The sequence below is a fragment of the Fukomys damarensis genome, unplaced genomic scaffold (genome assembly GCF_012274545.1).
Source record: "Fukomys damarensis isolate Sample0158 unplaced genomic scaffold, DMR_v1.0_HiC HiC_scaffold_8, whole genome shotgun sequence".
NCBI classification, from domain to species: domain Eukaryota; kingdom Metazoa; phylum Chordata; class Mammalia; order Rodentia; family Bathyergidae; genus Fukomys; species Fukomys damarensis.
The window spans coordinates 31803480-31811772 of NW_022900920.1; the positions used below are offsets into that span (position 1 = coordinate 31803480).

An 8293-nucleotide genomic window follows, 5' to 3' on the forward strand; every position below is an offset into this window, starting at 1 on the left:
AAAAAGAAAAAGAAATCCAAAGTGCCAATAAGGCAAAAAAAAGAAAAAAGAAAGCACTAGTATTTTTTATTAGTACACGTTTGTAGTCATAATGTTCACATTCCTCGTGGGAAGTTGGTAACGTCCGTAATACATCTCAGTTTTTAAAAATCCCCTTCTCCCCTCCGTCCCCCTCCCACCGTCTTCTCATGGTTCTCTTCCCTTTTGCAGAAGATCTAACTCGCTATTTTTTATCTTTTTTTTTTTTTTAATTTTTTGATCTTTATTTGTTTTTGTTTTTGTTTTTTGGTACCGGGGTTCAAACTCGGGACCTTGCGCTTGCAAGGCAGGCAGCGGAACCAATGAGCCAAATCCCCGGCCCTTTTGCTCTTTATTTATATTTTGGGTTTCTCATATAAAAGAAACCAATGCAGTCGTTAAGCGTGTGCATCTGATTTATTTCACTTAATGTTATGTTCTCAAGGTGCATCCACTTTCTTAAAAATGACTCAGATATCCTTATGTCAGCCAGTGCTTTGTATGTAAAGACCACATTTTCTTTACCCATGTATTGAAGAACATACAGGTCACTCCCGAGAGTTGCTGTTATAAATTGTGATGCTCAGTGACAGCTACTGCTTCAATTTGCAACTATTAGAAAGTGGGGGAGGCCGCGGGGTATAGCTCAGTGGCACTGAGCCTACCTCACAAGAGCAAGGTCCCGAGTTTGACCCCAGTAGGGGTGGGGTGGGGGGAGGCTCAGGCTGACCTGAGCCGTGCTGTGCGATTCTGAAATGTGCTCCCCCAGTCTCCCCCACCTCGCGTCATTACTGCACTCAGGCAGGTTCAGGGTGACCTCTGCTGCAGTTGATAAGCTGCTGTGTGTGGGCCACTGGGCAGTGCAGCGATGAGAGAGTCAAATGGGACACTTACTTTTACTTTTTCAAAGAATCTCCGTAACAGCGGTTGTACTAACCGTGGAAACTGGAAAGTGGAACTCCCACCAGCAGTGGAGAAGGGTTCCTTTTTCCCCACAGATTCAGCAGTATTTGTAATTGGCTGATTTCTTTTTTTTTTCCATACCAGAACTCCAACTCAGAACTTTGCACTTAGCAGGCAGGTGCAGCGCTGCTGAGCTAAATCCCCGGCCCAAAGGCTGATTGGTACCGGGAATCAAACCTTGTGCTTACGAGGCAGGTGGCAAAACCACTGAGCTAAATCCCCACCTGTAAATGCTGATTTCTTGATGATAGCCATTTTTTCTGAAGATGAAATCTCAGTATTAGTTTAATTTTGTATTTCTTGAATGACCAGTGCTGTTGAGCATTTTTTCATATATTTGCTGTTTCTACTTCTTCATCTGAGAAGTGTCTATTCATTTCAGATGCCCATTTTTGGGTTGGGTCTTTAAACTTGGGGGGGGTCTGATTTTTTTTTTTTTTTAGTTCTTTGTATATTCTAAGTATTAGTCCTTTGTCTGAGGAGCAGCTGGTAAAATTTTTTCCCATTCTGTGGGTTTTCTCTTCAATCTGTTGGTGGTTTCTTTTACTGTACAAAAGCTTTTTAATAAGATGAGATCCCAGTTGTTTATTCTTTGTAATATTTCCTGTGTGGTCGGGTTTTGTTCATAAAGTCTGCTTACACCAGTGTCTTCAAGGGCTTTACCTAACCTGTTTTCCATCAGATTAAGTGTTTCTGGGTGTTTGTTTGTTTGTTTGGTACAAGGGATCGAACTGAGGACCTTGCACTTGACAGACAGACACAGTGCCACTGAGCTACTAAGTGTTTCTGTTTTAATATGTAGGTCTTGGATCCATTTTGATTTTAGTTTAGTCCATGATGAAAGTTATGGGTCTAGGTTTAATCTTTGGGTTTTTTTGCTTTTGTTTTATAAGGCAGGGGGCAGGGTCTCTCTATGTAGTTCAGGCTGACCTCAAACTCATGGTGATATTCTTGCCTCAGCCTCCTGAGTGCTGGGATTGCAGGCGTGCACCACCATGCCAGGCTCCAGCATCATTCACTGAAGAGCTGTCTGTCTTCCAGTGAAGGTGTTTGGCCCCTTTGTCAAAGATAAGGTGGCTGAGTGTGCTTGGTGTTGTTTCTGCATCTTCTGTTCTGTTCCATTAATCCTTAGGTAGGTTTTGTTTTGCTCAGCACCATGCTGGGTGTCTTTTTGTTTTGTTTTGTTTTTTATCATAGTAGCTTTGTAGTATGATTTCTAGTCAACAATTGTGATGCCCCCTGCCTTTGTTGTCCAGAATTGCTTTTGCTATTCAAGTCCTCTTCTGATTCCAAATGACTTTTAGGATTTTTTTCCCTCTATTTCTGTGAGGTATGCTGTTGGTATTTTGATCAGGATTGTATTGAATCTGTAAAACAGTAGCTGGGTGTGGTGGTGCATACCTACGATGCCAGCACTTGGGAGGCTGAGGCTGAGGCAGAAGGATCACCACAGGTTTAAGGTCAGCCTGAACTGCAAAGTGAGACCCTGCCTCACAAAGGAAAAAAAAATCTGTAAAACAGTTTTAAAAGTCTGGTCATTTTCACTATATATTGATTCTGCCTATCCAAGAACAAGGGTCTTTTCATTTTCTGATATCCTCTTCCATCTCCTTTTTCAGGGTACTGTAGTTTTCAAAGTAGAGGTCTTTTACTTCCTTCATTAGATTGATTCCTAGATATTTTATTTTCTTGGATGCTATTGGGAAAGGTTTTGTTTCCCTAATTTCTCTCTCAGTGAGTTTGTTATTTGTGTAGAGGAAGGCTATTGATTTTTTTAGTGTTGACTTTGTATCCAGCTATGCTACTGAATTGGGTTATTAAATCTAGAAGTATTTTGGGGGAGTTTTTGTGGTCTTCTATGTAGAGTATCATGTCATCTGGAAATAATGCTAATTTAACTTCTTCCTTTCCTATATTTGTTCCTTTAATTTCCTTCTCTTGTCTAATTGGTCTTGCTAATGTTTCCAGACTATATTGAATAAGAGCAGTGAGAGTGGACATCTTTGTCTTATTCCTGATTTTAGAGTGAAAGCTTTCAGTTTTTGTCCATTTAGTATGACATTGGCTGTTGGCTTTTACCAGATTGAGATTAAAAACCTCCTATCCAATTTTCTGTAGGGTTTTTCTTTAGTATTGAATGGGTGTTGAACTTTGTCAAATGCTTTTTGTGAGTCTTTGGAGATGGTCATGTGGTTTTTGTCCTTGGTTCTGTTAATACGGTACATTATATATATTGATTTGCATATGTTGAACCATCCCTGCATCCCTGGGATAACTCCTATTTGGTCACAGTATATAACCTTTTTAATGATTTGCTGCATTCTGTTTGCCAGTATCTTTTTTTTTTTTTTTTTGTACTAGGGATCAAACTCGGCACCTTGAATTTGCAAAGCAGGCAGCAGAACTACTGAGCTAAATCCCCGGCCCTGTTTGCCAGTATCTTATTGAGGATTCTTGCATCTGTATTTGGGAGGTTGGCCTCTAATTCTCTTCTTCGGTTGGATCCTTCCCTGTTTTTGGTATCAGGGTGATGCTTGCTTCCAGGCATGAATTTGACAACACTGCTTCCCTTTCAGTTTCATTAAACCACGTGAGGAGTAGTGACACTAGATCTCCTCTAAATTTCTTGTGTAATTCAGTAGTGAATCCATCAGGATCCGGGCTTTTCTTTCTTGATAGTTTTAAAATTACTTCTTCAATTTCATGGAAATATTGAGTTATTTAGAATTATTGTGTCTTCTAGATTCAGCTTCAGTAATTCATATGTGTCTAGGAATCTGTCCCTTTCTTCTGCATTTTCCACACACCATTTTAGTTAAAGTGCCAGCTGGGCCAGGGATTTGGCTCAGCGGTTCCACTGCCTGCCTTGCAAGCACAAGGGCCCAAGTTTGATCCCCAGTACCACAAAAAAAAAAGTGCCAGCACTAACTCAAGCTCCAGCCTGTTTAAGCAGTTTACACAGAAGTTGGATATAATTTTGCTGCTCTATTGATTCTTCCCCATTATGCTAGCTACAGAAATTTTCTGTGGTGCCAAGTGTGTTACCTTTCACTTTCTCTTCAGATATCTTCTGAGCTCACCCATGGAGTCCTCTCGCCACCTAACACACCATGCCTTCTCTCCCTCACTCGAGTGTAACTTCTCTCTCAGGCCTGAGTGCTCCCATGGTGGGCACCAGATATCGGAGGGTGACTGATCCTCCAGCTGTGGAGAAAGGGGGTCAGCGAGGGCTAAAGAGAAAAAAAGACGACAGAGACATGCGTAATTTCTAAGTACAAGGGAGGCCAGGAGCTCAGTGCCTCAGAGTGGGCAAAGACAAGGACTCTGGGCTGGCCAGAATTTAATGGGTGCATACAATAATTGGGGGGAGCATCAGGTGACTTAGGGGGCAGCAGTGATCCTATGGAGATGAGGATCTTACGCTGATGAAGATCTTGGGTCATGAGGTTCTTATGTTGAGGAGGACTGTAAGGAGAGCATTCTTACAATAGGAGGTGGGACAAGTTGAGTTGATAAGGAACTTGTCCCTCCCCAGGGGAAACCTTTCTCTTACTACTCGGTTCTCAAAGAACCAGGACGTCTTTAGCTGATGTAGTCCTGCCCTGGAGTGTCACAGCATCAGGGGACCATTGAGGGCTCAGCTGTGACTGGAGGCAAAAATGGAGTTACATCTCGACACGCCATAGCCAGCCTATAGGCAGGAAAACTAGGCCTGATCATAATTCAACTGTGAAATGATTTTTCCCAAAAATTATGTAGAATTGCTCCCAACAGATTTTATGTATTAAAATTCATTGAGTAATCCTTCAATTAAAGAGAATACACGTGGCAAAAAAAAGCACAAAACTTTTTTTCAGTGAACTAAGAAACTAGTAGTATAAATGAAACAAATTAGCAAAATATTAAAATATTTTTGAAACAAAGGAATAGGTAAGTGGGGAATTATTTGAACTTCTCCCTACTTCTGTTTACCTTCTTTTTAACTCTGTGTGTGTGTGTGTGTGTGTGTGTGTGTGTGTGTGTGTGTGTGTTTGGGAGGGTTCTCATATGAGAGAACCCATGCATTATTTAAGCATTTAAGCATGTGTGTCTGACTTATTTCCCTTCATGTTATGTTCTCAGGTTGCTTCCACTTACCTGTGAATATTTTGTTTATTTTTCTGTATAACAAAGTAGTACTGCACTGTGTATTAGTACCACACTTTTGTTAACCATTCATCTGTTGGTGGACATAGACACTATTGCCAAGATCTAACTAGTTTAAATTGTGCTGCTACGAACATGGCGATGTGTGTATCCCTGTAATATGATGATTTTTAACTCTTTTGGGATGATACCTAGAAGGGGGATAGCTGGGTCAAATGAAATTTCTGTTTAGTTTTTTGAGGACTCTCCATACTGATTTCCATAGTAGTTGTGCTAGTTTACCTTCACACCAACAAGGAGGAGACTTTTTCCCCACATCCTCACCAGTATTTGTTATTACTAGATTTCTTAACGTTAGCCATTCTTTCTGGGGTAAGATGATAACTCTGTAGTTTTAATTTCCATTTTTCTAATGGCTAGTGATAGTGAACACTTTTTTATGTATTTGGCCATTTGTACTTTCTCTTTTTTTCTTTCCTTCTTTTTTTAACCAGGGATTGAACTCAGGACCTTTCGCTTGCAAGGAAGGCGTGGTGCCACTGAGCTAAATCCCCAGCCCTGTACTTCTGAGAAGTGTCTATTCATTTCAGTTGCCCATATTTTGATTGGGTCTTTTATTTGGATGAATCTTATTTTTACAAATTCTTTATATATTTTAGATGTTAGTCCTCACTTTCAGTTCAAGGCCTGTACTGCGCAGCAAAACCTTGTCTCAAAAAAACTATAAATAAATAAATAAATAAATATTTTAAAACTATAAATAAACCAAAATGTTCCAAATGGCTCCATTTCTTTTTCAGTTAATGCAAAGAGAATGATGTAATGAAAAATTTGTTCAAAACTGTGTGCATAGCACTGGGCACAGTGGTGCACATCTGTACTCCCAGCGTTCAGGAGGCTGAGGTGGAGGATCACTGTGAGTTCGAGGCCAGCCTGAACCATAGAGTGAGACCCTGTTGCAAAAAATAAAACAAACAACTACATCCACAGAAAATACCTGTACTCAGTATCAACATTACCTTCTCTTCCAAGGGTCCAGACTCATGTCTCTATTGACAGCTCCATTTATTTTTTGTTCCCAATCAAACTTACTGAGATGTTACTTTATGAACAGTCGTGATGGTTTTGTGTGTGTGTTGCTGGAGATGGAACTCAGTCCTGAGACCTGCTAGGCAAGTGCTCTAGCTCCACGAGCTCTACACCTAGCTGGTGACACCAGTGTGAACGTGCTGATGAGCGTGACAGATGTGTACACTGCAAACCACCCTGCTCTGAAGATGCAGGACGTTTTCATCAACTCCCGAAGGCTCACCCTGCCCCTTTGCAGGCCATCTCCCCTCTGCTGCCCACTCCAGGCCGCCACTGTTTGCCCTGGACACTGTAAGTTACTGTGCATCTCTGTAATGGCTTATAATTGGTCACATAACAAGCACTTGTTTTTGGTTTGGCTTCTAGTCTACCCCTTTCCAGTGCTGAGAAATAGTTCTCTGTATGAATATATTTCATTTTGTTTATCCACTCACCTGTGGAAGTAGGTTGTTTCGGCTTGAGGATATTATGAATAAAGCTGCTCTGAATATTTATACCCATGTCTTTATATAGATTGTTTTCATCACATCTGGATAAATATTCAGTGGAATACCTGAATCACACAAGTATAGGGAAAGGGTAATGCGAGTTGCCAGAGACCCCTGCAGTGGTACCGGGCTCCTGCAAGCCAGTACTACACCTGCGAGACAAAAGTAGGAATTAAAAGAAGCACACAGAGAGACTGGAGAGAAACTCTCTTGGGCTGAGCTAAACTGCTCTGGGCAGCACAACAAAGGACTCCCAGGACGTCCAGTGTTTATTCAGTACCAGTGTGAGAAGGAGAAGCTGGGCAGGCCTGGAGACACCTGCTGAGAAATTTCCAGCAGGCAGGGCTGGAGAATGCGGCACTGCATACCTGTGCTGAGGAGAACAAACAGTTAATGCCGAGGGAGGAATTTAGCTGGAGCCAGTTGACTTTGACCAAACTCAGCAGAGCCCTGCTACTTCTAGTGTAGCACAGCTGAATTACAAAGGGGCAGGAAGCTTGTGCCACTGTAGCCTGCTGACACTGGGCAGGGCATCTGCTGCAAGTAAGAATCCAGCTTTTCAAGAAACTGCCAGAGCATTTTACATTCCCAACAGCGGTGTGTGATGCTCCCATTGCTCTACATCTGTAAAAGTAGGGAAACAGATGTTGTCGTGTTGCCATGGTGACAAGCAGCTACCTTTGGCGGAATCACTGGCCATAGCAGGTGGCCTCCGTGGCCCCTTCCTCCTGATGTACATGCTTTTATACGACCCCACTTGCAAGTGTGGACAGGATCTGCGATGTGCATCTGATCCTGGTTCATGCATAGGTGATGGGAGATACATGATTGTGTCACCCGAGATTGTAGTCTGTCTCCCTGAGGTCTCTCTCCCTTGCTGGCCATGAGGGAGCAAGTGGTCGTGTTGGAGAACTCCAAGTTCAAGGGCCTGCAGGCCCTAGGTAGACACCAGGGCCTGAGCTTCCAGCTGAGGAAAAACAAAAGGGAGGGAGGGGAGAAAGAAGCACCTCTCTGTTCAGCACCAAAAGGAACTGCATGCTAGTGACCAGGTCCGTGAGGAGGTAGGCCCTGCCCCAGCGGAACCTCCAGAACCCAGCCCTGGCCCACACCTTGAGAGCAATGTTGGGAGACTATAGAGGGCCCTACAGTCTGGGCTTGGATCCCTAACCCATATAAACAAGAAGGCAATTCAACAAGGAAGTTGAATTCTGGCTAGTTTAATTGAGCTCTTGTTGCTGAATTTAATTTGTTTCCACATCAAATGTAACCAAATAGGTCTTTGAATAAAGTCCTTAGTCAGGCCTTTTATGATGTAATCAGGCCTAGGTCTTTGTATTAAGTAATTAGACTTCTTGGTTTTGGGATACATTGTTTCATTATTAAATCTTTTTTTCATTACTAAATCTTGATCTTTGTATAAGGTTATTAGATTTTTCTGTTTTGTGAGTATACTTTTTTGTTTTGTTTTGTTTATATTTAACGTTTTTTTGGTACCCAGGATCGAACTTGGGACCTTGTGCTTGCAAGGCAGGCAGCAGAAACACTGAGCTAAATCCCCAACCCATGGCTTGCTTTTTTTTTTTTTTTTT

The 8293-nt window shown here is 42.0% G+C and overlaps 1 long non-coding RNA gene across 1 annotated transcript in view; it reads right to left on the minus strand.

Moving 5' to 3' along the window:
* Nucleotides 1-6526: 6526 nt before the first annotated feature.
* Nucleotides 6527-8293, minus strand: part of LOC104863799 — a 6959-nt gene continuing 5192 nt past the window's right edge. The window contains exon 3 of the long non-coding RNA XR_780679.2: nucleotides 6527-7671. This is a non-coding gene — a long non-coding RNA (uncharacterized LOC104863799). The remainder of the gene's footprint in view (nucleotides 7672-8293) is intronic.